Source organism: Gymnogyps californianus, unplaced genomic scaffold, assembly GCF_018139145.2.
Source record: "Gymnogyps californianus isolate 813 unplaced genomic scaffold, ASM1813914v2 HiC_scaffold_46, whole genome shotgun sequence".
In the NCBI taxonomy this organism is placed as follows: domain Eukaryota; kingdom Metazoa; phylum Chordata; class Aves; order Accipitriformes; family Cathartidae; genus Gymnogyps; species Gymnogyps californianus.
In genome coordinates this window covers 96,424-122,944 of record NW_026114356.1, presented here as the reverse complement: position 1 = coordinate 122,944, position 26,521 = coordinate 96,424, and the positions used below count along the sequence as shown (strand labels likewise).

At 41.5% G+C, this 26,521-nt stretch overlaps 1 pseudogene; it reads left to right on the top strand.

The window, feature by feature from the left end:
- The first annotated feature begins 9,476 nt into the window (after positions 1–9,476).
- Positions 9,477–10,074, top strand: LOC127028871 (GTP-binding protein Di-Ras2-like; annotated as a pseudogene).
- The last annotated feature ends 16,447 nt before the right edge of the window (positions 10,075–26,521 follow it).

Here is a 26,521-nt window from a genome sequence, read left to right as displayed (position 1 = left end):
CCCTCCCATTGAGTCACGAGGTTCAGAATGGACCCCCTTGCTTTCTAAACTCCTAATGGAGCTTAGGTGTGGCTAGATCCAAACTTAGTCTCAGATCTGGTCAATGGTTTATATCTAAGAGATTCAAAGGGTAAAGAAAACCTCCCATTGAGTCACGAGGTTCAGAATGGACCCCCTTGCTTTCTAAACTCCTGCTCAGAGAGGAGTCTAGGTGCAGCTGGATCCAATCTTAGTCCCAGACTTGGTCAACGGTTTATGGCTAAGGGAATTATATGTGCACAATCAATCCTTTATATCACTTAGTTAGGATTTCAAAGTTTAGCATGCTATTAATCACTTACTGATCCGTCCAGGCATCCGGTGTTCGAGCCCTTGGTTTCCCAAAACAGACTCTCAGGCATCGAGTCTTATAAAAATAAATAATTTAATAGAGTGGTACAGCAGCAGAGTCAGCTCCAGCGGAGTACCTCCGGGAGGGACCGAAGGAAGGGGGAAGGAGAAGGAGAGGAAGGAAGGACCCGAACAAAGAAATCCCTGGGCAATTATACCCTTACAGACTATTCACCCGCCCCTCACACATTCTTCACACTCTCTTCGCGTGCCTTCCACACGCCCTTTGGTCCAATAGTGATTCTGGTCTGACACCTTCTGACTCCTTATTGGATTCCTTCACTGTCTCCAGACAGGCCGTTCGTTGTCTTGTCGAGTTGCAGGTGCTGTTGACAGTTGTAGCCTTGAAGCCTCCTTATCTTCTGATTTACGCTGGCTCTGGAGGCCCCTGTTTTGACTAAGTAGGTACACGTTCGGTAAATCTAAGTGAAAGTTTATAGCTTGTGGCCTAAGGCTTCAGCAAATCTAGCTACTCATGCTAAGTAAGTAAAGCTAAGCAAACAGCATACTAAATCACACAACATTATAACTCTAAGGGATTCATTCTATTTAAAACTTACTTATTTAAGCTAAATGACTAATATCTCTTAACATTGAGAGGCATCCCTACTCAAGGGGAGAGTTGCCTGGCGTGCAGTCCAGTTGTTGTCCAGGGAGAACTCAAATTGGGCTCATCCAACGATCTGTCATTGGTAAATATCTCGTTGCTGGAGATCATCGTCATGCAGCCACACTGCCTAGCAGGGAGAGCTCAAAGAAGGCTCACTTAGGCAGTCATATTTATGGGATAAAGTGGTTGGCTCGTAGTCAAATTGCATTCAATGGAAGAGGTATGCACGAGACTCCTTGTACCCACAACTTTCACTGTGTTGCTCTGCTCCTTTGTGGGTTTCCTAGAGGAGATCTTGGCCCAGCTACGTCTCAGGTCTTTACCTCCTTTGGAGCCTGTACCAAACTGCTGCTGGTTTGGTTAAGGGGGTTGAGTGCATCCATTACACCTCGCTAGCTCCCTTATGGAAGGGATTATGTGAAATGGTTGCCTTCAATGTTATTGCTGCTTGTGCCAGTTAGATTAAGTCTATGCCTTTCCATGCTGCACTAACATTTTTATTTTTCTATTCAAGCATACTCTGATTTTGTTATCCTTCTTGTCTAGGGCATCCTATTCCATTCAAATTCTTATGTTCGAGTAAGCTGAAAACATCTCCTCTGGTTGGGCTTTCAATCACCTATATTAGGCTCACATTTTCCCTAGTCTTCCTTTTCTCGCCTATGTATTTACAGAAGCCCTTCCTGTTGTCTTTGACATCCTTGGACAGATTCAATTCCATTTGGGTGTTAGCTCTTCTAACTTTGTCCCTGGATGCTCGGACAATGTTTCTCTATTCCTCCCAGGTTACCCATCCTTGCTTCCACCCTCTGTATGCTTTCTTTTTGTGTTTGAGTTTGGCCAGGAGCTCCTTGTTTATCGACACAGGCCTCCTGGCATTTTTGCCTGACTTACTTTCTATTCATTGGGATGGAACTCTCCTAAGCTTGGAGAAGGTGATCCTTGAATATCAACCAGCTTTCTTGGGCCCCTCTTCCCTCGAGGGCCTTATCATAGAATAGAATCATAGAACGATTTGGGTTGGAAGGACCTTGAAAGATCATCTAGTCCAACCCCCCTGCCATGGGCAGGACATCTTTCACTAGATCAGGTTGCTCAAAGCCCCGTCCAACCTGACCTCGAACACTTCCAATGATGGGGCATCCACAACCTCTCTGGGCAACCTGTTCCAGTGCCTCACCACCCCCACAGTGAAGAATTTCTTCCTTATATCTAATCTGAATCCACCCTCTTTTAGTTTAAATCTGTTATCCCTTCTCCTATCACTGCAGGCCCTGGTAAAAAGTCTCTCTGTGTCTTTCTTATAAGCCCCCTTTATATATTGAAAGGCCACAATAAGGTCTCCCTGGAGCCTTCTCTTCTCCAGGCTGAACAACCCCAACTCTCTCAGCCTTTCTTCATAGGAGAGGTGTTCCAGCCCTCTGATCGTTTTTGTGGCCCTCCTCTGGACCCACTCTAACAGGTCCATGTCTTCCTCGTGCTGGAGGCCCAGGGCTGGATGTAGTACTCCAGGTAGGGTCTCACAAGAGCGGAGTAGAGGGGGAGAATCCCCTTCCTCAACCTGCTGGCCACGCTTCTTTTTATGCGGCCCAGGATACGATTTGCTTTCTGGCTGCAAGCGCACATTGCCGGCTCACGTCCAACTTTTCATCCACCAGTATCCCCAAGTCCTTCTCTGCAGGGCTGCTCTCAATCCATTCATCCTCCAGTCTGTACTGATATTGGGATTGCCCGACCCAGGTGCAGGACCTTGCACTTGGCCTTGTTGAACTTCATGAGGTTTGCATGGGCCCACTCCTCAAGCCTGTCAAGGTCCCTCTGGATGGCATCCCTTCCCTCTAGCCAATCAACTGCACCACACAGCTTGGTGTTGTCTGCAAACTTGCTGAGGGTGCACTCAATCCTACTGTCTATGTCATTAATAAAGATATTAAACAGTATTGGTCCCAGTACGGACCCCTGAGGGACACCACTCGTTACTGGTTTCCACTTGGACATTAAGCCGTTGACTATAACTCTTTGGATGTGGCCATCCAGCCAGGTCCTTATTCATCTAACAGTCCATCTGTCAAACTCATATCTCTCCAATTTAGCAGCAAGAATGTTGTGGGGGACCGTGTCAAAGGCCTTACAGAAGTCCAGGTAGATGACATCAGTTGCTCTTCCCTTGTCCTCTGATGCAGTCACTCCATTGTAGAAGGCCACTAGATTAGTCAGGCACAATTTGCCCTTGGTGAAGCCATGTTGGCTGTCTCTAATCACCTCCCTGTCTTCCATATGTTTCGACGTGTCTTCCAGGAGGATCTGTTCCATGATCTTACTGGGCACGGAGGGAGGCTGACTGGTCAGTAGTTCCCAGGTCCTCCTTTTTGCCCTTTTTAAAAACGGGCGTGATGTTTCCCTTTTCTCCAGTCACTGGGACTTTGCCTGACTGCCATGACTTTTCAACTATGATTGAGAGTGGCTTATCAACTGCATCAGCCAATTCCCTCAGGACCCTGGGATGCATCTCGTCAGTTCCCATGGACTTGTGTATGTTCAGGTTCCTCAGGTGGTCTCGATCCTGATCTTCTCCTATGATGGGAGGACTTCATTCCCCCAGTCCCTGCCTTGAGTTTCAGGGACTTGAGAGATGTGGAAGAGCAATTGCCAGTGAAAGCTGAGGCAAAAAACTGTTGAGTACCTCAGCCTTCTCCATGTCAGTTGTCACCAGATCCTCCGTCTCATTTATCGAGGTGGGTACAATTTCTTTAGTCTTCCTTTTCTGACCAACGTACCTGTAGAAGCCCTTCTATTATTCTTCACATTCCTTGCCATATTCAGCTCCAACTGTGCCTTAGCTTTCCTGATCCCATCCCTATGCATCTGGCAGTATCCCTATATTCTTCCCAGGAGCCGTGTCCCTGCTTCCACTGTCTATGCATTTCCCTCTTGTGTTTCAGTTTGACCAGGAGGTCCTTACTGAGCCATGCTGGTCTCCTGCCTTCCTTGCCTGATTTCTTATACATGGGAATTGAGAGCTCTTCTGCTCTAAGAAAAAACGTCCTTAAAGAGCTGCCAGCTTCCTCCTTCTCCTTTATCCCTGAGGCAGTTTCTCAGGGGTTCCCATCCACTAATTCCTTAAACAACTGAAAGTTTGCTCTCCTAAAATTCAGGGTCTTTACTCTTCACCGGGCCCATATCCCTCAAGATCGTGAATTCCACCAGGGCATGATCACTGCAATCCAGGCTGCCACCAATCTTGACCTCTGCAATAAGTTCCTCTGCATTGGTGAGCAACAGGTCCAGTAACACATCTCCTCTGGTCAGGCTGTCTGTTGCTGGGATTAAGAAATTATCCTCGATGCACTCCAAGAATCTCCTAGACTGCTTGCAGTTTGCTGTGCCGCTTTTCCAGCAGATGTCAAGGTGGTTGAAGTCCCCTAGCAGGATCAGGGCCTGCTAGCGTGATGCTTCCTGTAGTTTAAGAACGCTTCATTGATATCCTCCCCTTGATCAGGTGGCCTGTAGTAAACACCAGCCATGAGATTTCCTTTGTTGGCTTGGTCTCTAATTTTCACCCATAAGTTCTTGACCTGTTCATTGCTATTTTTCAGAGACAGTTCTGTGCAATCAATCCTTTTTTTATGTAGAGGGCACCCCTCCACACCTTTCCTTCCTTGCCTGTCCTGAACAGTTTATAGCCATCGTTTGCAGTGCTTCAATCATGTGATTCATCCCACCAAGTTTCAGTGATAGCAATCAGATCATAGCTTTCCAGCTGCACAGTGGTTTCCAGCTCCTCCTGTTTGTTACCTATTCTGCATGCATTGGTATAGAGACACTTCAGTTTTAGACTGTCGACTGTCTCACCTTTTTGGTGGAACCTTTTTGGAGGGTTGGGGGCATTTCTCAGTCCTCTGGTAGGTGCGCTCATCCACCCTGTTTCTTGTGAGTACACAAGTGTCACGGCTTTGGACCCCACCCCCCAAGTTTGTTAGTGTGTTTTACACTAGCGATTCACTAAGTCAGCCAATCTACCAGCAAAGATTCTCTTTCCTCTTCTAGATAGGTGGATCCCATTTCTCCTCAATAGGCTGTATTCATCAAAGAACATCCTGTGATCATAGAAGCCAAAGCCCTGGCAATGACACCAGCCACAAAGCCAAGCGTTGATCTGCATGATGTGTTGACTTCTGCCCACACCCCTATCTCTGACTGGCAAGACAGAGGAGAAGATCATTTGGGCACCTGTCCCCTTCACTTGTGCCCCCAGAGCTCTGAAGTCCTGCTTGATCTTGCCCAGGGTTTGCTTTACCGTGTCATTGGTGCCCACATGGAAAAGAAGTAGAGGACAGTAGTCTCTGCTTTTTACCAGTTGTGGCAGTCTCTCTGTGACATCCCAGATCTTGGCTCCCGGCAAGCAGCTAACTTCCCTTGACTGTATATCAGGCTAGCAAATGGGTGCCTCGGCGCTTCTCAGCAGAGAGTCACCCACTACTAGCACTCACCACTTCCTTTTGCAGCTTTTAGTGTGTGCAACTGGTGTGGTTTCTCCCTGTGAGTCTTGTTCATTGGTTTCATCCACTGCCAAGACTTCATGTCTGTTGCTGGTTGGTACATACAAGGAAATGGGGGGGAAGTGATATCCTGTTGCCATGAGTTACTAGAGACCATGGAGCCTCATTCTCCAAGGTGCTGTCTGTTCGCTGTTCACCCTCCCTAATACAGTGTAACCTGCTGACTTCCTCCTGCAGCTCCTCTACCCACTGCCTGAGTGACTCCACCAGAGCACACCTCCCACAGGTGGAGCTTCTACCCTTCTCCACCCAGGAGTGTGTGGTACAGACTTTACAGCCCTCCACCTGGACAGCAGCTTCTCTGATTAGGAAGCTCTGTCTGGGTGGCTGCCTCCACTTGTCCCAAGCTAGTCTGACTAAGTAGATGGTTCCCAGCTGCTGCAGAGTGCAGCCCTTGCCTGGCCTCTGCCACCGTGCTTCTGATGATCTCAAAGTACTGCCTAATAACCCTTCTAATTACCTGGAGACCTCAAGCTGCTGGGTAGGTTTGCACAGCCACCAGCTAGCTGGGGTGACCTTCGGGGCTGCAGCCTAAGCCTACTTTCAAGTACAAGGGAAGGAGGATTTACCAGCATAGTGGGCTCATATGATATTCTAATCTCACATTACCCTAAGGGTAGGTATTCAAGTAGATTCATTTTCAGAAGTTTTCAGAGGCATTTAATATGAACAAATTCAGCTTCCCTATCCCTTTTGCAGTAGATAAGAAAAAGATGCTCGGTATCCAGTCCTTCCACAGTTTTGATTTTGTTGCTAAAGATTATCACCATGTTACATTGCCAGATTTCCATGAAATGTCACAGACTGCAAATTTATTGAAAATGTTTGGCTAGATGGTATCTTTTAGGGTAACATTGTCTTTGTAAAACAACCTAATACTACATTTATTATCTGAAATAGGAGGCTTTGATTGGATCTTAGCTGATCAAGTTCTTGAGCTTTTATGACATCCGACTGAGATGTCAGTTTAAGTCAGAACTACTAGACATTTAGGGAAGTAAGCGTTTGCAACCCAGAAATGCATTTGCTCTTTTCATAGCCTGCTTTACTACATATTTATTTTAATTGGTGAAGTTAAAAGACTGTCACTACATCATTGCCACCTATTCACATTCAACCAAAACCCATTCCATAACCTACAGTCAAGGTGAGGGATTGCATTTCGTTGCTATAGCGTATCGCAGCCCTACACAATCAGATAGATCAGACAGATTTTGATCTCAGATACACAAGTCTGACATTCAATTCAAATGTATTTCCTTGACAGGAAGTGCTCCTGATGTTGGTGTGAATGGAAAAGTGTTGTCACAGCTTTGACACATCCTTTTTCTCTACCATTTGACATTTTGCTTTTGTCTTCCCTTGGCATTCTTTTCAAGAATTATGCAGCAATCAATATTTTTGGTTGTTTTCACAAAAAGGCAAAAGAAAATATGTTTGTTTCAATTCATACATACAGTTGTATTGTTGCTTGGTGGTCTTATTCACTACCTTTGCAGCATTAAGATAGATAATTTAGCACATCTTCTGTAACAACAGAAAATGTGGTGAAAAGATCTGTTAGCTGATACTTAAAGACCTTTGTTTGGCTGAAACTAAAAAATAACCAACAGAATAAATTGTCCAAGATGATTTTTTTATGGTACCTTTAACTAAATTGTTCATTTGAAAGAGAGAAAACTAATATTTCTAATATTATGTATTCATATTTCACAAAATTGCCATTTTTCTTCTAGTATGTAATACTGATGCTTGCTCAATTAGGCCTACTAATACAAAGTATTAAGGGGAAAAATAATGAAGATTGGAACCAGTCCTATATACTGAGTCAAATCTTTCACAGTAAATACTGTTTCAATTTAAGTGCACAAATGGCCTGATACTCACATGCAGCCTGGGAGCTGGAACATTCAAATGCAGCTCATTACTTATTACAGAATAGTTACTGAGATACACTGCAAATTAAAAGCAATCCAATGTAGTGGTGTCCTCTTAAATCAAAATGACAAAAAAGCAAGTAAAAGAGAAAGAAGTAGAGGAAAATTTAATACAAAGTTGAAAGTGGTCATTGTGTTAAGGCATCTTTGAATGAAAATAATTTTATAGCAATTTTTAAAGTAAGTCTGAGGAATAGCACACAATCCATTGCAATGAAAGTATAGGTCTCTGCTTTTTCATAGATTATGTGGGATCTTTAGATGGATAGATGTGTTGGTTAGCACAAAACTGAAACATCAGGTGAACCTCAAGAAACTAGAATCAATCCTAGTAACAGCTTTAGAAACAGCAGTATCAGCTTATATCTGGAGGATATAAATATATCTGGAGAATATATATCTGAAGGATGGGAGTTGCCCTTTATGTGAGAGAGCAATTGGAATGCATGGAGCTCTGCCTGGGATGGATGAGGAGCCAACTGAGACCTTATGGGCAAGATTAAAGAAAAGACTAAGATGAGTGACATTGCAGTGGGTGTCTGCTATAGCCACCTGACCAGGAAGAACACATGGATGAGGCCCTTTACAGACAGATAGGAGCAGCCTGGTTTATCTAATACCCAGGCAACATTACAACAGGCAATTCAGTCACCTGTCCACCTTAGTGCCCATGGACAAGATAATGGTATTTCACTTACAATCATCTCCCTATTAAATCAGTCCATTTTCCTCAGAATAAATATGGGTGCAGCAAATTTTGCAGTTTGTCCAATGCATACTATTTTTATAATGCTAGATTAGCTTTGTATGAAGAGTAAGGATATCCTAGACTATCTTTGCCTTTTAGGGTTCAATTTTTAGTATTTATTTGCTAAATCTCACTAAACATAAAAATATATTTATACATGCTGTGCACCTAATGAACTACCACTGATGGCAAGAAGAATTTATCTTCACATTTATTTCAATGAATTCTAAAAACAATTATAGCTTGCAATCCTGATAGAGCTTTACCATTTTATTATTTAATAATGTTGTCCCTATCTGTGGTGCTATTTTTAGAGATTGATTTGAGAAATGTTGCTAACTTCTGGGCTCATGGATTTGTGACTGTTGATATATGCATTTCCCTTTTACTCCAAGCTTGATAGTATGAGCCACTTCAAAATATTGTAAAGTTGCCTGCACGACCTTTCTCATAAATGTAGGATGTCTCCATTTGAATATCATCTACTTGTGAAATAAAAATTAGAATGAAAAGGCAAATCAAACATGAACAATTTCAGTTTACCAAAGTGTACTCTTTGATCTGAAACCAAGTGGAAAAACACATCAGTCGGCACACGCTCCCAAAGAGTCAGAAACAAAACATACTTAACACTATTGCTGAAGAATCCACAGATACCTCTTACATCTCACTAAGAAATGTTGTCCAGTTGTACTGGAGACAAATTCCCTAGTTATTGAAGAGAAGACATATTTAGAGTAATTGACTATCATCATACATGTGTCTACCATCGTGCTTCAGAGATGATTTGTGGAGCCTTGTTTTAGAGACAAAAGAGTAGTTCACTAGCCTCTATATTTTGTTCAGTCCTTGCCTTGCTGACAGATCAGTTCCCAGATGAACAGATGTAGCTTTTTATTCTGGGGACATTAGTCCAGTAGGAAGAATACTTAAAATCACAACATTAATTCAAAATAAGGTGTGAAATGATGAAGATGGTCTTTTGTTACCAACCCATGATGGATTGTAAGTCTTAAACCTACTGTTGAAATAAATCATTCTATAACCCATTACAAGCTTCCTGAAATATTACAACTATTATGCCAAGCACTTATGTTCCATTCCTTATTCTTATGGAAAAGTTATCACAAAGTACATTCCCACAGGTACCTGGAATAATGTCTTTGTTGTTGTTTTTGTTATTTCTTTCCTAGATTTTTTCCTCTAGCTGAGCATCAGACACACTGAGAAACATGCCTGAGCAAAGCAATGATTACAGGGTTGTTGTGTTTGGGCTGGAGGAGTTGGCAAAAGTTCTTTGGTCTTGAGATTTGTGAAAGGCACTTTCAGAGAGAGCTACATCCTACCATTGAAGACACCTATCGGCAGGTGATCAGCTGTGATAAGAGTATATGCACTTTGCAGATAACTGACACTACAGGGAGCCATCAATTTCCAGCCATGCAACGTCTTTCTATTTCTAAAGGACATGCTTTCATTTTGGTTTACTCTATCACCAGCCATCAGTCTTTGGAAGAACTCAGACCCATCTATGAAAAATATGTCAGATTAAAGGAGATGTAGAAAGCATTCCAATAATGCTGGTGGGGAACAAAAATGATGAGAACCAAAACCGAGAGGTGGAGAGCAGTGAAGGAGAGGCCATGGCCAAGAAGTGGAAGTGTGCCTTTATGGAGACCTCTGCCAAGCTGAATCACAATGTGAAGGAGTTATTCCAAGAGCTACTAAACCTAGAGAAATGCAGGACTGTGAGTTTACAAATTGATGGCAAAAAAAAACAAGCAGCAGAAAAGGAAAGAGAAGCTGAAAGGCAAATGTGTGGTGATGTGAAACTGCACTGCCATGAGTCAGTCATGCAGTCTTGTCAGTCTGACAATACCAGTGTGAAACCTATAGGCAACAAGAACCATACAAGACTCTATTTATTAGTATCCGTTTTAAAAGAAATGTTTGGAATTTGAAAAAAAATGGGTTACTGTGGTTATGTCATGGTTTAACCCCAGTCAGCAACTAAGCAACTCTATCCCAGCCGAAACCAGGACAGGTTACTATGAAAAAAACCAACAATTCAGAAATCACGTGCTCCAGCTACCAGTGAAAAAAATCAGGAAGTAAAAAAAAGACAGGCCAGGATCTAATTTATAATTTACAGAAGAAAACAAATTTCATCCTTGGCATACTGTGGAAGATTTGGAAGTCAACTTCATATTTATTTTTGCATATAACTGCGATGGAAGGCAATGTATCTATGTAACATAATGTTAGAAGAAAACCAAACAAATGCCCATGAAGAAATCTAGAATGTATAAATGCATGCTGGATTAATTTATCATATCCTTTAAGAATGCTGTGATCAAACAGTTATCTGCAATTTTCAGTACTGACTGCTGTGGCTGTGTGCATAAGGTAATCTCAGATTTGCCAAATAAATGAACTGTTTTGCACTAAAGGGTAGCACAGTTAAAAGGAATGGAGATTCCCTCTACCTACCACAGCATGAGATGTCTTTCTAGTATGGTGCAATGCTTGAACTGAAGGATGGGAAAAACCAACCCCTGTAGGAGAGATGGAGATCATCTCCTTTCTTAACCCATTACTTCAAGAACAACCTGGTACTTCTTCTGCCCCAAGATATTTTAGAAGAGCAGATGTTTGCCTTTGGAGAAGTCAGATTGTATAAAAATGGTGTGCATATACCAACAGAAACTTCCCAGGAAGGAGTGGCTGGGGACTCCCCTACACATGCCTCTATGGAAAAAGCTCAGTTCAAGCACTGCTGATGGGTACACAGTGTGATTAGTCAATGAACTGGAAGTCTATTGAAATGGTGGTGCTGCTGGAGGGCATCAGTGTAGTACACAAAGTTTTATTCAAATTACCAGATTAGCCAAGTAAAACTTCTTTATATTACTATATTTCAATTAGAATGGGTTTGCATTCATGCTAAACATCCAATACGCTACTTTTGCCTTTACATTGTCTAAAGGTTTTATACTGACCATTTAAACTTATGCTTTGGACTGCTGCAACTATTTATAGAACCAAATCCTATGTCTTGAGTTAGGCCCACAAGAGTATCTGTCGTGGTTTAACCCCAGCCAGCAACTAAGCACCACGCAGCCGCTTCCCCCTCCCCCTCCCAGTGGGGTGGGAGGAGGAGGGAAAAAAAAAAGTAAAACTCGTGGGTTGAGATAAGAACACTTTAATAACTAAAGTAAAATAAAATACACTACTAACTAAGAATAATAATACTACTATAATAATAGTAATTGTAATGAAAAGGAATATAACAAAAAAAAGGAAATAGCACCCAAGAAAAGACAAGTGATACACAATGCAATTGCTCACCACCTGCTGACTGATGCCCCAGCAGCGATCCGCCCTCCCGGCCAACTCCCCCCTGTTTATATACTGGGCATGATGTTCCATGGTATGGAATACCCCTTTGGCTAGTTCGGGTCAGCTGCCCCGGCTGTGTCCCCTCCCAGCTTCTTGCACACCTGCTTGCTGGCAGAGCATGGGAAACTGAAAAGTCCTTGGCTTAAGATAAGCGCTCCTTAGCAACAACTAAAACATCAGAGTGTTATCAACATCATTCTCACACTAAATCCAAAACCCAGCACTGTACCAGCTACTAAGAAGAGAGTTAACTCTGTCCCAGCCGAAACCAGGACAGTATCTAATAGAAGATTTGCCAGGGTAAGTACTACAGGATTTGTCATATTAAGAGTTGCAGTCAGAACTGTGTTAAGGTGCAAAACAAGGTTCAGAATAGAAAAAAAAACGGTTCAAACCACTCTGTCAGGGGAAATTGCTCTTCTCAAAATCTTTGGAAGGGGAAAAATGTATTCAATGTGAGTTTTCTGGATCTATCTCCAAAGCTTTTTTTAAAAACTAATATGAATGGTTAAAGTATGTTTCTTACTGATAACAGTGAAAAAAAGACCATCAAAGATAAAAGAAGCACATACTTTTTTTTAAAGGACACATCGAAATTGTATAAGCTACAATTTGTACCTTAGGAACTGCTTTGAAATAATAAAAACAAAACACTATTTTGAGAAATGTGTATGTCAAAATCATACTATGGGAAAATGCAATCAAGTACTAGTATTATTAGTATGCATGCTGTTGCATTATAAATGTCTTCTAAGAGCTGTTTAAATTCAGTATTCTCATTAAAAATTGTTACCTTGTTGTTCTCCAAGCTATTGCTTGTTTACCTTATACCTTCCAAACAGAAGTACAGATGTTTCATAGGTAGGTTGATACCCTACGTTTCTTTGAGCAAGAATTGCTATTAGCACACTCTAGAAAGGAGCACAAATTTTGTCATTCACTCAGAAGAATACTGATTTCAGTATTTGTCATTCACTCAGAATGACTCACACACTTTTATCATTCACTCATAAGAATACTGATTTCAAAGAGGACAGAATTTTGTGTGTATTTCATTGCATTAGAAGAGAAAATCGGAGAGAGCATGAAAAAGCTAAAGTTCTTCCTTAGCAATAAATTCCTGGCTCTTATACAATGCTTTTTCTCCATAAGTCTCAAAGCACTTTACAAAAAGGACAGCATCATCATCTTAACTTCACAGATGGTGAAACTGAGGCACAAAGAGGTGAAGTAACTTTAACAGAGGTTACTCAGCAGGCTAGTGACAGACCCAGGAATAAAACCAGATCTTCCTGAGTCCCCGTCCAGTGCTCTGTCTATGTTTGGTCAGATTGCCTCTTCATATTCTTATATTCTTCATATTCAGTCTGTCAATAGATCAAACAGTATTTCCAGATGAGGGATGCAATGCATTTAAAAGCACTATGTTTAGTAAGACTTTTATACGTGTTTATACATTTACTCTGTAAGCAAATGTTTGAAGATTCTCATCTTTACAGGTTTGGATTTCAGTAGCAAAACTGGAAAATTAAAAGGGTGAACACACTTAGGGAGTAATGGGCATACACGGAGGTCAGCAGTATAGAGGTCTCCAGTTGATGCTAATGGACCAGTGCCAAAGGCCATGCATGGCACACGTCTAAGCAGCCTGTGTGGAATAAGGGTACAGAAACTTAAATAAAAAAGGCCATATAAATACAAAGATCCTTATTATAGTATTACTTTCACTGGAGGAACTATTTACATGATGAGGAATCTTACAGAAATAGAATATAGGGGATTTGAATTAGACTCAAAGGTTATGACTGTAATGGCATTACAGGCTGAAATTTGGCCCTTGACTTTAGTGGAAGGTTCCAGATGGCAAGTGAAGAGTAATTGTGTGGCAAAGGTGGAAATAAAACAAGTAAACACCTGTTGTCAAACTTAAGGACCATTTCCTTTAGTTCCCAGTTGATCCCTCTCCTGTTACATAATAAACCATGAATTATTTCATGGACTTGCATTTATCAAAGCAAGGCCAGTACAGAAGCATATGTTCATGAACCACAGACTTGAAAGAGAACATATTTTATACTCTTGCATTGTCATTGTAGTCTATACTACTAGATTTTACATATCTTATATATGTGTGAGCTGGTTTAAAACATTTGTTTTACTATTGCTTATACAAACTTTTTTTTTTTAAATACAAAAAAATACCAGTAAGGTAAATAAGAAAATATCGAGCTTTATTACATTTTGTGTTTTCTTTGGGAATGTGATACCAGTATAATAAACTCTTAAAATGTGCAGAAATAACAAGACATCTAAAACATGTAAAACCTACAGTGAATTTTAGCACCTAGAAAACATGAGCTGGACAACTCAACTCTTCACAACACATGACTTTATATATGTATATGGAGTATAAGATATATGTTATCATGAAAACGTGTTCTTGAGATTTCATTAGCAAATATTTTATTAAAAACTCTAGATATAAGGTCATTTGTGCCTACAAGTTTCTGTGTGTTTCCAGCGATGTTCTGAACATAAAAAATAAAGTTTTAAATGCAAACACAAGTTTGGAAAAAGCCTGTTGGTGCCCGAACTGCATTTATTTCATAAGTATTTTAAATAAGTCTTTCTCAAATAGTGACAAAGGCAATCCCTAAATTGAAATAGATTCATACATGTTAGGCAGTTCCTTAAGTCTGCAGCTATAGAAATCAGACTCCTGAAAAGGGTAAGAATTAGAGCAGTATTATCTGATCTAAAGTTTACCTTTCTTTTACTGTAGTGAGACAAACAACTACATTTTCAAAGCAATCTACCTTCTTCATAAAAACCAAGACTATAACTGGGTGTTTCTTCTCATCACCAAAAACCAAAATAGTCCTGGAATATATTCTATTATTATTTTTTTAAAAATGACTGATGTGAACTTAGTAAATTGACATTTACTATATGGATATTGCAATTCCTCCTCTTTCCTACCAAATGAGTTAGTTTTAGCTTACTGATGCTTTTGTGAAATTTCCTAAGCCAAACAACTACTGCATATTATATTACCACCTGTTGCAAAAAATGTCAAATATATTACATTAACACTTCTTGTAATTCAGAAGAGGTGGTAACATTTGTTCAGTTAAATATAATTCTGTATGTAAGCAATAATACATACACAGTAGAGGAAAGGATCAATAAACAAGCATGAATACTTACACACACTGGTAAGCATTTGAACGATTGTTGAAATATTGAGTATTGAATGTAAATTTCATATCACTGTAAAGTAATTGGACATGGTAGTTAAGAAAGCTTTTGTTTTTTGAAAACAACGCCCCAGAATTCCTAATATTCTTTTTTTTCATTATACTATTCATTTACTATGTATTGTACTAATTCTGACACAGCCTATCCTGGAATTGTGGATGTGTCAAATCAGTGTCCTGGGTTTGCACAACACAGTCAGTAATTGATTTACAGATGTTTGCCCAACATGTGTTTGTATTCACATAAACATCACAAACATTACAAAATTAGCCTGTCTCAATTTTTTTGTCATCAGCTACTATTCCTGTTTCCCACTGACAAATATATTCCTTGTTAACACGTGTCATTCGAAGTTATGAATATATGTTTAAGTCTCATTTAGTTCACTGCCATTTTAACTATGTCCACTCACCTTCTATGTATATTTTCTAATTAATCCACACATTTATTTAATGTAGTAGACAGCATCTAAAGTCCAACTCCAAAAACATTAGAACGAGGGGGAATGCAAAGCTTGAATATCTTTGAGAACATGGACCTGAATGCTTCTTGTGAAGGATACAGACTTTTCTCAAAATTAACCAGAAAAATACGGGTTTGTTTAGGAAAGCATTAAGCCTATCTGTTTTATATAGTTTACTTAGTTGAGCACTACTTTTATAATGATCATAGTGGGGCAATTGAGAATTTAATGGAACTGAAGCAAAAAGACATCTGTTCTTCAGTCAGATATTTACTCCTCATTCAGATGCTAGGAAATGCCTGAAATGGATCCTACAAGCACAGCTTTATCCTGATGCTCTAAAAGCTGTGGATGAGAGTATCTGCCACATGGAAGCTGCATTGCATTTGCATTGATTTCAGTAGAAAAAGCATGAAATCAAGAAGCAGAAGTGGTGTTTTCCCTAAGGAGGGTATGGAAAATATTTTTTTTCCATATGTAAGAGGAGAAGGAGAAGGATCATTTGCAAATGACTTGCAGGAGGTTTAGCTTTCAGATAGAGATAAGGAAAGCACCGAGGTGCCAATCACTCAAGCATATATCTGCTTTAACAGCAACTTTTGCTCAGTGCTGTTGTAAAGATCCTTTGCCTCTGGTACTTCCCTTCCTTACAGAATCACAGAATGGTTGAGGTTGGAAGGGACCTCTGGAGGTCATCTGGTCCAACCACCTTGCTCAAGCAGGGCCACTAGAGTCACTTGCCAGGACCACGTCCAGACAGCTTTTGAATATCTCCAAGGAGAGAGACTCCACCACCTCCCTGGACAACCTGTTCCAGTGCTCAGTCACCCTCACAGTAAAAAGTGTTTCCTGATGTTCAGATAGAACCATCTGTGTTTCACTGTGTGCCTGTTGCCTCTTGTCCTGTCACTGGGCACCACTGAAAAGAGCCTGGCTCTGTCTTTTTTGCACCCACTCTTCAGGTATTTGTATACATGTACTGGTTTGGCTGGGATAGAGTTAAATTTCTTCATAGTAGATTGTATGGGGCTATGTTTTGGATTTGTGATGAAAATAGTGCTGATAACACTCTGATATTTAGTTATTGCTGAACAGTGCTTACACAGCATCGAGGCCTTTTCTGCTTCTCACACTGCCCCCACAGTGAAGTAGGCTGGGGTGCACAAGAAGATGAGAGGGGACACAGCTGGGACAGCTAACCACAACTGACCAAAGGGATATTCCAGACCATATGACGTTATGCTCAGTGATAAAAGCTGTGGGGAAAAAGGAGACGGGGGATGATTGGAGTTATGGTGTTTGTCTTCCCAAGTAACCATTAGGCATGATGGAGCCCTGCATTCCTGGAGATGGCTGATCACCTGCCTGCTGATGGGAAGTAGTGAATGAATTCCTTATTTTGCTTTGTTTGCGCATGCAGCTTTTGCTTTACCTATTAAATGGTCTTTATCTCAAATTGTGAGTTTTCTCACTTTTACCCTTCCGATTCTCACTCCTATCCACTGGGAGGGTGAGTGAGCGAGCGGCTGTGTGGTGCTTGGCTGCCAACCGGGGTTAAACCACTCTACTCTTCACCTGGCCCATATCCCTCAAGATCGTGAATTCCACCAGGGCATGATCACTGCAATCCAGGCTGCCACCAATCTTGACCTCTGCAATAAGTTCCTCTGCATTGGTGAGCAACAGGTCCAGTAACACATCTCCTCTGGTCAGGCTGTCTGTTGCTGGGATTAAGAAATTATCCTCGATGCACTCCAAGAGTCTTCTGGACTGCTTACAGCATACCATCAGGGAACTCTCTATTAATCAGTGTGGTGGGTTGACCTTGGCTGGATGCCAAGGTGCCACCAAAGCCGCTCTATCACTCCCCCTCCTCAACTGGACGGGGGAGAAAATAAAACGAAAGGCTTGTAGGTCGAGATAAGGGCAGTTTAATAAAGCAGAAGCAAAGGTCACGCGCGAAAGCAAAGCAAAACAAAAGATTTTATTCTCTACTTCCATCAGCAGGCGATGTCCGGCCACTTCCCGGGAAGCAGGGTTTCAGTATGCGTAGTGGTTGCTCCGGAAGACAAACGTAAACAAATGAATGCCCCCCCTTCCTCCTCCTCCTCCTAGCTTTTATACTGAGCAGACGTCATATGGTATGGAATATCCCTTTGGTCAGTTTGGGTCAGCTGTCCTGGCTCTGTCCCCTCCCAAGATCTTGCCCACCCCCAGCCTACTGGTGAGGGGGGCAATGTTGGAGAGGCAGCCTTGATGCTGTGGGAGCAGTGCTCAGCAGTAGCCAAAACCCTGGTGTGTTATCCACACCTTTCTAGCTACCAATACAGAGCACAGCACTATGAGGGCTGCTGTGGGGAAAGTTAACTCCATCTCAGCTAGACCCAATACAATCAGTTAAATCCATGCACTGATATAGGTTTTGCAAAACTCAATGTTACAGGGCCTGGCCACTGGCAAACTCCACAGTCCTGAGTTAAGCATCTGGGATTACTAAATAATATGATAGAGACGTACCTATGGAAAGAATCTGCAAAAAGCAGTAAAGTGAATGATCAGTTACCTCAGTTACTGGGAAGGACTGAGAAGGGATGAGTGTAAGATTCCTTATTCCCTCCTTTGTGGGAAGAGGAAGCTATCCTCCACCATGAGTTCAGAGCTATGCATACTCTCTGTAACATAAACATGTTCCTTCCTTTCACAAACCTAGCAGTGATCTGCACATTAAAATATTAGAGCATGAAGTCTAATATAGCAGGAAGGGAGAGCAAGGTAGTTTTATAGAAGTATATCTTTAAATGTCCAAATAACAATCTCTTTATATATGGCTCTGTGAAGAACATGTTCAGATATCAACAGTGTGAAGCACTGTTTTAAAAGAAAGATGCATGATTACAGACAGTGGCTTGTCTGGGGATGCTCAATATGGAGGGAAGATGAACTTGTATAGTATAAGTGGTAATATTTAGGAGGAAAGGGATGAAATAAAAAAGGGAAAAAAGTAAACTACATATCATTAGAATTATCCTAATAATAAAATTATTAGGTTACAGAACAATCACTCAGAGCAAGTAGCAGTCAACCCGAACTTTAAAAATAAGGTTGGGGTAAAAGAATCAACCTTAAACTCTGCCCTTCCCTTTTGCAGTCAAAAACATATTTGGTCATGATTGCTATTTCTTTTCAAACTCAAATCTGAGTTTAATTGTGGCCTCATTCTGAAGATTTAAGTAGCATCAATCTTCACAATCAGTTCACAATCAGTTCACAATCTTTACTTACATAATGGCCCAAACTAAATGTAATTTTAAAAAAAAAATTAAGACATTCCATTATGGTAGGAGACCATTTTAATTGATTAATTACTTACTAACAAACAGTTATGAGCCAAATGGATGAGAAACACAAAATTTTATTACTGGGAAAGTGGGGAAAAGAAGTAGTATAATGCGTAAGCTGTCACACGTAAAGTAATCTTATCTTGATGTATATAGAGGATTACAAAAGGATGGCTGATCACTTCAGGATGTTCTGAAGGCCGTATATCTGGTGCATCTTGAAGGAGGATGCAAACAGACAGTAGTTAATCAGCTTTACTTAGATAACTTTGAAACAGACTCAGCAGTATTGTGGAGTTAAGTTACCCTTTAACGAACGGTCTCATTAGAATACTTAGAATCACACCCACAAACCTAGAAGCCCCTTCCTCACAGAAGCCCCTTCCTCTCTGAGCATGCATGGTAGAAAAAGGAAACTCTGTACCTTTAAATGAAACCGAGGACTACCGGGACCAATAAGAATCTTGAAAGATTACATGTAAACAGTATTGTCCTGATAACGAATGGTCAAACAGTATAAAAATGTCCACCGTGTGTTAACCGGGTGTGCTAGCTTTGTGGAATTCCACCTAGCACCCATCTTTGCGCAATATGAAATAAAATCTCGGCTCTGTGTGTGAGATTGGATTATTGCACACCGGTAAAAGAACCCCGATTTTGGGACAACAGTTTTGGCGACCCAGATGGGACGGCCATAAGGCCTTGCCCAGATCGTCTTGCCATCCCCGACAGTGGACCGGACGGGACAGAGCTCCAGCGCGCACCAACCTGTTGATCGGGGACTCCTCCGGATTCTCTCCAAAGTCGGGGCGACAAGCAACTCAAAGGTGCAACGCCGACCAGAGATATTTGTATCAGGGTGAAAGGGGGATGAATCTTTGGATTGGGAGTATAAAATTTAATTACAAATTCAATTGCTCCCGCAGAAGGTTAAGGGTAAAGTCGCACATAGACGCTCGAAAGGTTGACCGGGGGGCCAGAGCTGAGCGCATAAAAGTCGCCCGTAGCTTCGGCAAGGATTGCCTTAATTGACCAGTGGGGTCAGAACTGAGTGCGCATACTGACCAAGGGGGGTCAGAGGGGTAATTACTGACCAAGGGAGTCAAAGCCGGCAAATAGGTAATTCGGTTAAAATGGGATCAAGCCAATCCACGATTCCTCCCTGTAGCCCTTTGGGTGTATTTTGAAAAATTGGAATAAGTTTGGGGGAGATCCAATGACTAAAGATAAAATGAAAAGATACTGTAATCAATGGTGGCTGAATTATAAATTGGGTTATGATGAGGTCTGGCCAGAAAATGGATCGGTAAACTATAATACTATATTACATTGATGTTGTTTTGCCATCGGATGGGGAAATGGGACGAAGTACCTTATGTTGATGCCTTTATGATTTTGTACAGAAAACCTGATATTCGGGAAAAATGTAAGCTAAAGACTGACCAGTGATGTATACAGCTTCTGAGAAAAAAAAGGAGAGTGGTTGTTGCATAGGCTGTGATGATAGAAAGATTGCAGGGGGAGAAGAGCAGGAGGATGTGCAACTGTTAGTCCCGACAGCCCCACCTCCATACAAAAATAGTGCCGGACAATCACCAATCGATCCTAATTTACAATCGGGCAATGAGAATTTTAGCCCCATTTCCAGTTGGACTAGGGGCACGCTCAACCAGTTGTACAGGCTCCCCTGAGACAGGCTGTGGGAGAGGGACAACTGTATTTGTACATGTCCCTTTTACAACATCAGATTTGTTGAATTGGAAACAGTCAGTAGGATCCTATAATGTGGAAGGAATGCATCTGTTAGAAACAATTATGTTAACCTATAACCCGAATTGGGAGATATACAAGCTATATTGAATACTTTCTTTACGACTGAAGAAAGATGAATGGTGTTGGAAAAGGCAAAAGAGGAAGGGGAAAGAAAGAATGCAAATGGGAATGTAGATGACTACATGCCCAAAATAGATCCTGATTGGGATCCTAATAGAGGAGTGGGAAGAACAATGTTAAAGCAATATCAGCAATTGATTTTATATGGGGTACACCATGGGGTTCCAAAACCTAAAAATGTGTCTAAGTTGTATGAGGTTAGACAGGAATTAGAAGAGAACCCCTCAGCTTTCTATGAAAGATTGTGTGAGATGGCCCGTAAATGGACTGATCTGGACCCAGAAGAGGAAGCTAATAGAAAAATGTTTAATGTTATTTATAGGGCAATCTGCCCCAGATATCAGAAAAAAGTTACAGCGGGTAGACGGCACCCGAGGAATGTCCATATCTCAATTGATAGAAATAGCATACAAGGTATATAATAATAGGGATGAAAAGGAAAAAAGAGAAAGACTCAAAGACAGACAAAGAGGAATAAGACTACAAGCCTCGTTATTGGCAGCAGCAATTACTGAAGGCACTAACAAGAATAAGGGACGAGGTCAGAACAGAGGTAAAGGAAGAGGCGGATGGACCGGAAGAGGACGGGGACGAAGAACTAGTTCCTTAAATCGTACCCCATTAGGCCCTGATCAGTGTGCCTATTGCAAAAAGGAAGGGCATTGGAAAAATGAATGTCCACAAAGGGAACAAATCGGTGACCCTAGGAAAGGGGGGTCAGAGCCGGACACCAACCTGATTATGCTAGAAACCTCTGATACTGAATGAAGGGGACCAGGGGAGAATATTAAAATTTCCCCAGCCGATCCCCTGGTTCCAGTAAAGCTGGGGAATGAGATTATAGATTTTTTAGTAGATAGTGGGGCCACTCACTCAGTAGTTACTAGTTGTAAGGGACCATTGAGTAAAACACAGGTGTCAGTTGTTGGGGCCACGGGAAAGCAAACTTTGAGGCCGTTTTTAAAACCTATGGAATGTAGAATCAGAAATACTAAATTAACTCATGAATTCTTATATATGCCAGAATGTCCCCTCCGTTGTTGGGATGTGACTTGTTATGCAAACTTAGAGCCCAACTGACTTTCTCTGATAAGTCTATCCAGTTGCATGTACCTGAAGAGACAGCATGGAAGGCCCAGCTGTGTTTGTTCTCTGACGAATCAATACGACTATGAGAACCGGAGGAAATTGGGAAAACTAAAAGACACCAATACATACTAAGGCAGATGGACGAGTTGAAAACAAGGTGGCTATTCCTGAAGAAATTTTAGACGCAGTAATACCAACAGTATGGGATTCGAATAAACCTGGACGAGTGAAAAATGTTACTCCGGTAAGGGTTGAACTAAAACCAGGAGTCCAGCCGGTAAGGAAAAAACAATACCCTTTGAAATTAGAAGCCAAAAGGGCCTAGAACCATTAATTAATTCTTTTGTACAGTATGGACTGCTACGAGAATGCCAATCAGAGTATAATACTCCAATTTTACCAGTTAGAAAACCTCGAACTCAGGAGTATCGGTTGGTGCAGGATTTAAGAGAGGTTAATAAAATTATGGCTGACGTGCATCCGGTAGTACCTAACCCATATACTTTATTATCTATGATACCTGAGACTTGTATATATTTTACAGTATTGGATTTAAAAGATGCTTTCTTCTGCATCCCTGTGGAAAGAGAAAGTCAGAAGATATTTGCTTTTGAGTGGGAAAACCCTACTACTGGGAGGAAAACACAACTTTGCTGGACAGTGTTACCACAAGGATTCAAGAATAGTCCAACCTTATTTGGTAATGTACTTGCTAAAGAGTTGGAAAAATGGCAAGGTAAGAACCCTTCCATTACTTTGCTTCAATATATAGATGACATTTTACTTGGGGCAGAGACTGAAGAAGGATGCAAGTCCTTGACTATAGATTTACTGAATTTTTTAGGATTATCTGGATACCGGCTATCAAAGAAGAAAGCACAATTAGTGCAAACTGCAGTAACGTACCTGGGATTTGAGATATCTCAAGGGACTAGAAAACTAGGGATGGAAAGAAAAGAAGCTATTTGTCAGATAGCTCCACCGAAATCCAAAAGAGAACTATGAGGTTCTTAGGAATGGCCGGCTGGTGTAGACTGGATACCAAATTTCAGTTTACTTGCTAAACCATTATATGCGGCCATTAAAGGACCTGGGGAAATCCTGGAATGGACTCCAGAATGCCATGCAGGATTTGATGCTATAAAGAGGAATTGATGAGAGCTCCAGCTTTAGGTTTGCCCAATCTGAGCAAACCCTTTGCTTTGTACGTGCATGAGAGAAAACAAGTGGCACTAGGAGTTCTGACCCAAACTTTGGGAAATTGGAAAAGACCCGTGGCATATTTCTCTAAACAACTAAGATGAAGTAAGCAAAGGATGGCCTGCGTGCCTGAGGGCAGTAGCAGCAGTAGTGTTGCTGGTGAAAGAAGCCCGAAAGCTGACTTTAGGGCAGCCAGCCACAGTATTGGTACCACACGCAGTGATGGCTGTGCTTGAACAAAAGGGACATCATTGGATTCTCTCCTAGCAGATGAGCCATATCAGGCGACATTAATTGAACAAGATGATGTTACCCTCAAAGTGACCACAACTTTAAACCCGGCTACCCTATTACAAGCAAATGAAAGAAGGAATACTAGAACATGATTGTTGACATGTTATAGAACAAGTGTATTCCAGCCAACCCGATCTGAAAGATGAACCTTTAACTAACCCCGAACTCGAACTTTACACAGATGGGAGCAGTTTTATGATAAACGGGGAACGAAGGGCTGGATACGCAGTGGTAACTCCATGGGAGGAAATCGAGGCCCAAACGTTGCCGCCCAATACTTCCGCCCAAAAGGCTGAAATTGTAGCACTGACCCGTGCCTTACAGCTGTCAGGAGGGAAAAGAGTAAATATATATATGGACTCTAAATATGCGTTCAAAGTAGTTCATGCTCATGGAGCCATTTGAAAAGTACGTTTGTAGGAAACTATACTCGGTGTCATCGTACTGTCGATGTATTAGCCCCTGTTGTAAAAGGAGAAGTTTCCTCTTGGCCAGTCCCAGAAGGTCAAGGATGGTTCTGGATTTGCGGAAAGAGGGAAAAAAAGCTTCTCCCCAAAAGATGGTCGGGGATTTGTACCCTGGGAGCAGTGGTCCCAAATATAACAGTGGTGGATCAAAACGATTCAGGCTGGTGCGAACTTATTTATGAAGACATAAGCAAGGCCATAATCCTTTAATAGAAACAGACCAACAGCATTTCATTCATTTGCCAGATGGTTTTTACCTTGGTTAGGAGTTAGCGAATTAGAAAAAGCAATAGTAAATATTTCAGTGGTCATTGAAAAGATAGGAAATGAAACAATGGATGCAATATCTGCTTTACAGGAAGAAGTTAACCAGTTAGCAGAAATTACTTTACAGGATAGGATGGCATTAGATATGCTGTTAACTTCCAAAGGTGGGGTGTGTACAGTCCTAAACACCAGTTGTTGTGTCTATGTTGATCAAAATAAAAGAATTACAACCAATTTAAAAAGAAATCTGGAAACATACGAGAATATTACATGAGATTCAAAAGGATAACACCTCCCTGGGGTTCGAAGAAACCTGGAGATGGCTAACTTCCTGGTTTCCAGACTTAAGTCTGTGGTTAAAAAATTGATTATCACAGGATTATCATAGGATTGCTAACTTTCGTTTGTATTTACATAGTGCCCAACGTATTGGGAAAATGTTGTTTTTACTGGGAAGGCAAATATATGAAAGGATGTGTGAGACTGATGAGGAAAAACATAAAAAAGTCTCTCCTCTATAAGTCTCAAAGGGGGGGAAATGTAATGCATAAGCTGTTCACAACACATAAAGTAATCTTATCTTTGTATGTATATAGAGGATTACAAAGGATGGCTGATCACTCAGGATGTTCTGAAGGCCGTATATCTGGTGCATCTTGAGGGGAATGCAAACAGACAGTAGTTAATTCAGCTTACTTAGATAACTTTGAAACAGACTCAGCAGTATTGTGGAGTTAAGTTACCCTTTAACGAACTGCTCATTAGAATACTTAGAATCACACCCACAAACCTAGAAGCCCCTTCCTCACAGAAGCCCTTCCTCTCTGAGCATGCGTGGTAGAAAAAGGAAACTCTGTACCTTTAAATGAAACCAAAGAGTACCGGGACCAATAAGAAATCTTGAAAGATTACATGTAACAGTATTGTCCTGATAACAAATGGTCAAACAGTATAAAATGTCCACCGTGTGTTAACCGGGTGTGCTAGCTTTGTGGAATTGCCACTAGCACCCATCTTTGCGCAAATATGAAATAAATATCTCGGCTCTGTGTGTGAGATTGGATTATTGCACACCGGGTAAAAGAACCCCGATTTTGGGACAACATGGCCTGCTATCCACCAAGTACCTAAAAATTTACTTCTTTATTGGTCCCTGACATTTTCCGGGTTGGAATCTCAATTACTGCTTTATTTAGTGCTTGCCATACTGCTGCTGCCCCCATCTTCTCAGGGGAAGTTCCTCCAATCAGAATATCATCTATATATTGGTACAGTTTCACATCTGGGGGAGTGAGACTGTCTGTAAAAGTTCAGCAAGTGCAGCATGAGCAATTGTGGGTGAATGTTTATACTCCTGTGGGAGTCTGTTAAAGGTGTATTGTATTCCCTCCCAAGTGGAAAGCAAACTTCTCTTTATCCTCCTTCTCAAGAGAACCATAAAGAACATAGCTTTCACATCTAGCACTTGCCATCCATGGTTGTGCAGCTGCTGCAAAGTAGCTGTTAAGTTGCAATTGTTGGTACAGCAGCTGTTAGCTGGGCTGTATTAGCATTCAGGCGCCAATACTCAATTGTTAAACGCCACCTCCTGTCTGGTTCCGAACTGGCCAGAAAGGTGAGTTATATGGGGAGTGGGTTTCTGGAGATAATTTGTCATTTCTCCAAATCTGCTATTACCTCAGAAATTCCATTTCGTGCCGCAGCAGAAATCGGATATTGCGGTACGTTAGTAATCTTTGACTCAGGGAGTGTGGGGGCTGCGTGGAGTACACGTACAGTTGCCTCCTATTTCTACTGGGTTGGGATCAATGTTTGAGCCGAAAGACCACACACTGCCGTCCAGCAGGCACCAGGTTGGCCGTTTAAAACATCGAAACCTAAAATTATTTCATTATGATTTTTAATTGCAAAGCAAGTAGTCGACATGCGCTTCTCCCCTGGGAGCCATAAATTGACCTTGGCAGTTTGACACACAACACTTGCTCCGTTCACACCGCTAATCTTAACTCTTTGCCATCCGGATTGCACGCCCAGCTTCTCTGCATCTTGTTGTGTTAGTATTGAAATTTGTGCTCCTGTATCTATTAAAAACTTCACAAATTGTCTCTGAGGACCAACTGGAATTAAAATGTATGAGCCATTATCACTTATCCACTGATAAGCCTCCACTTCCGGACAGGCAGGCTGTCATGGTTTAACCCCAGTCAGCAACTAAGCACCACGCAGCCGCTTCCCCCTCCCCCCTCCCAGTGGGGTGAGGAGGAGGAAAGCAAAGGAAAAAAAAAAGTAAAACTCGTGGGTTGAGATAAGAACAGTTTAATAACTAAAGTAAAATATAATACTAACAATAGTAATAATGAAATATAATAATAATAATAGTAATGAAAAGGAATATAACAAAAAAAGGAAGGGGGGGGGAAGGAAAAAAAACCACAGTGATGCACAGTGCAATTGCTCACCACCCGCTGACCGATGCCCAGTTAGTTCCCGAGCCACAATCCACGCCTCCCGGCCAGCTCCCCCCTGTTTATATACTGGGCATGACGTTCCATGGTATGGAATACCCCTTTGGCTAGTTCAGGTCAGCTGCCCCAGCTATGCTCCCTCCC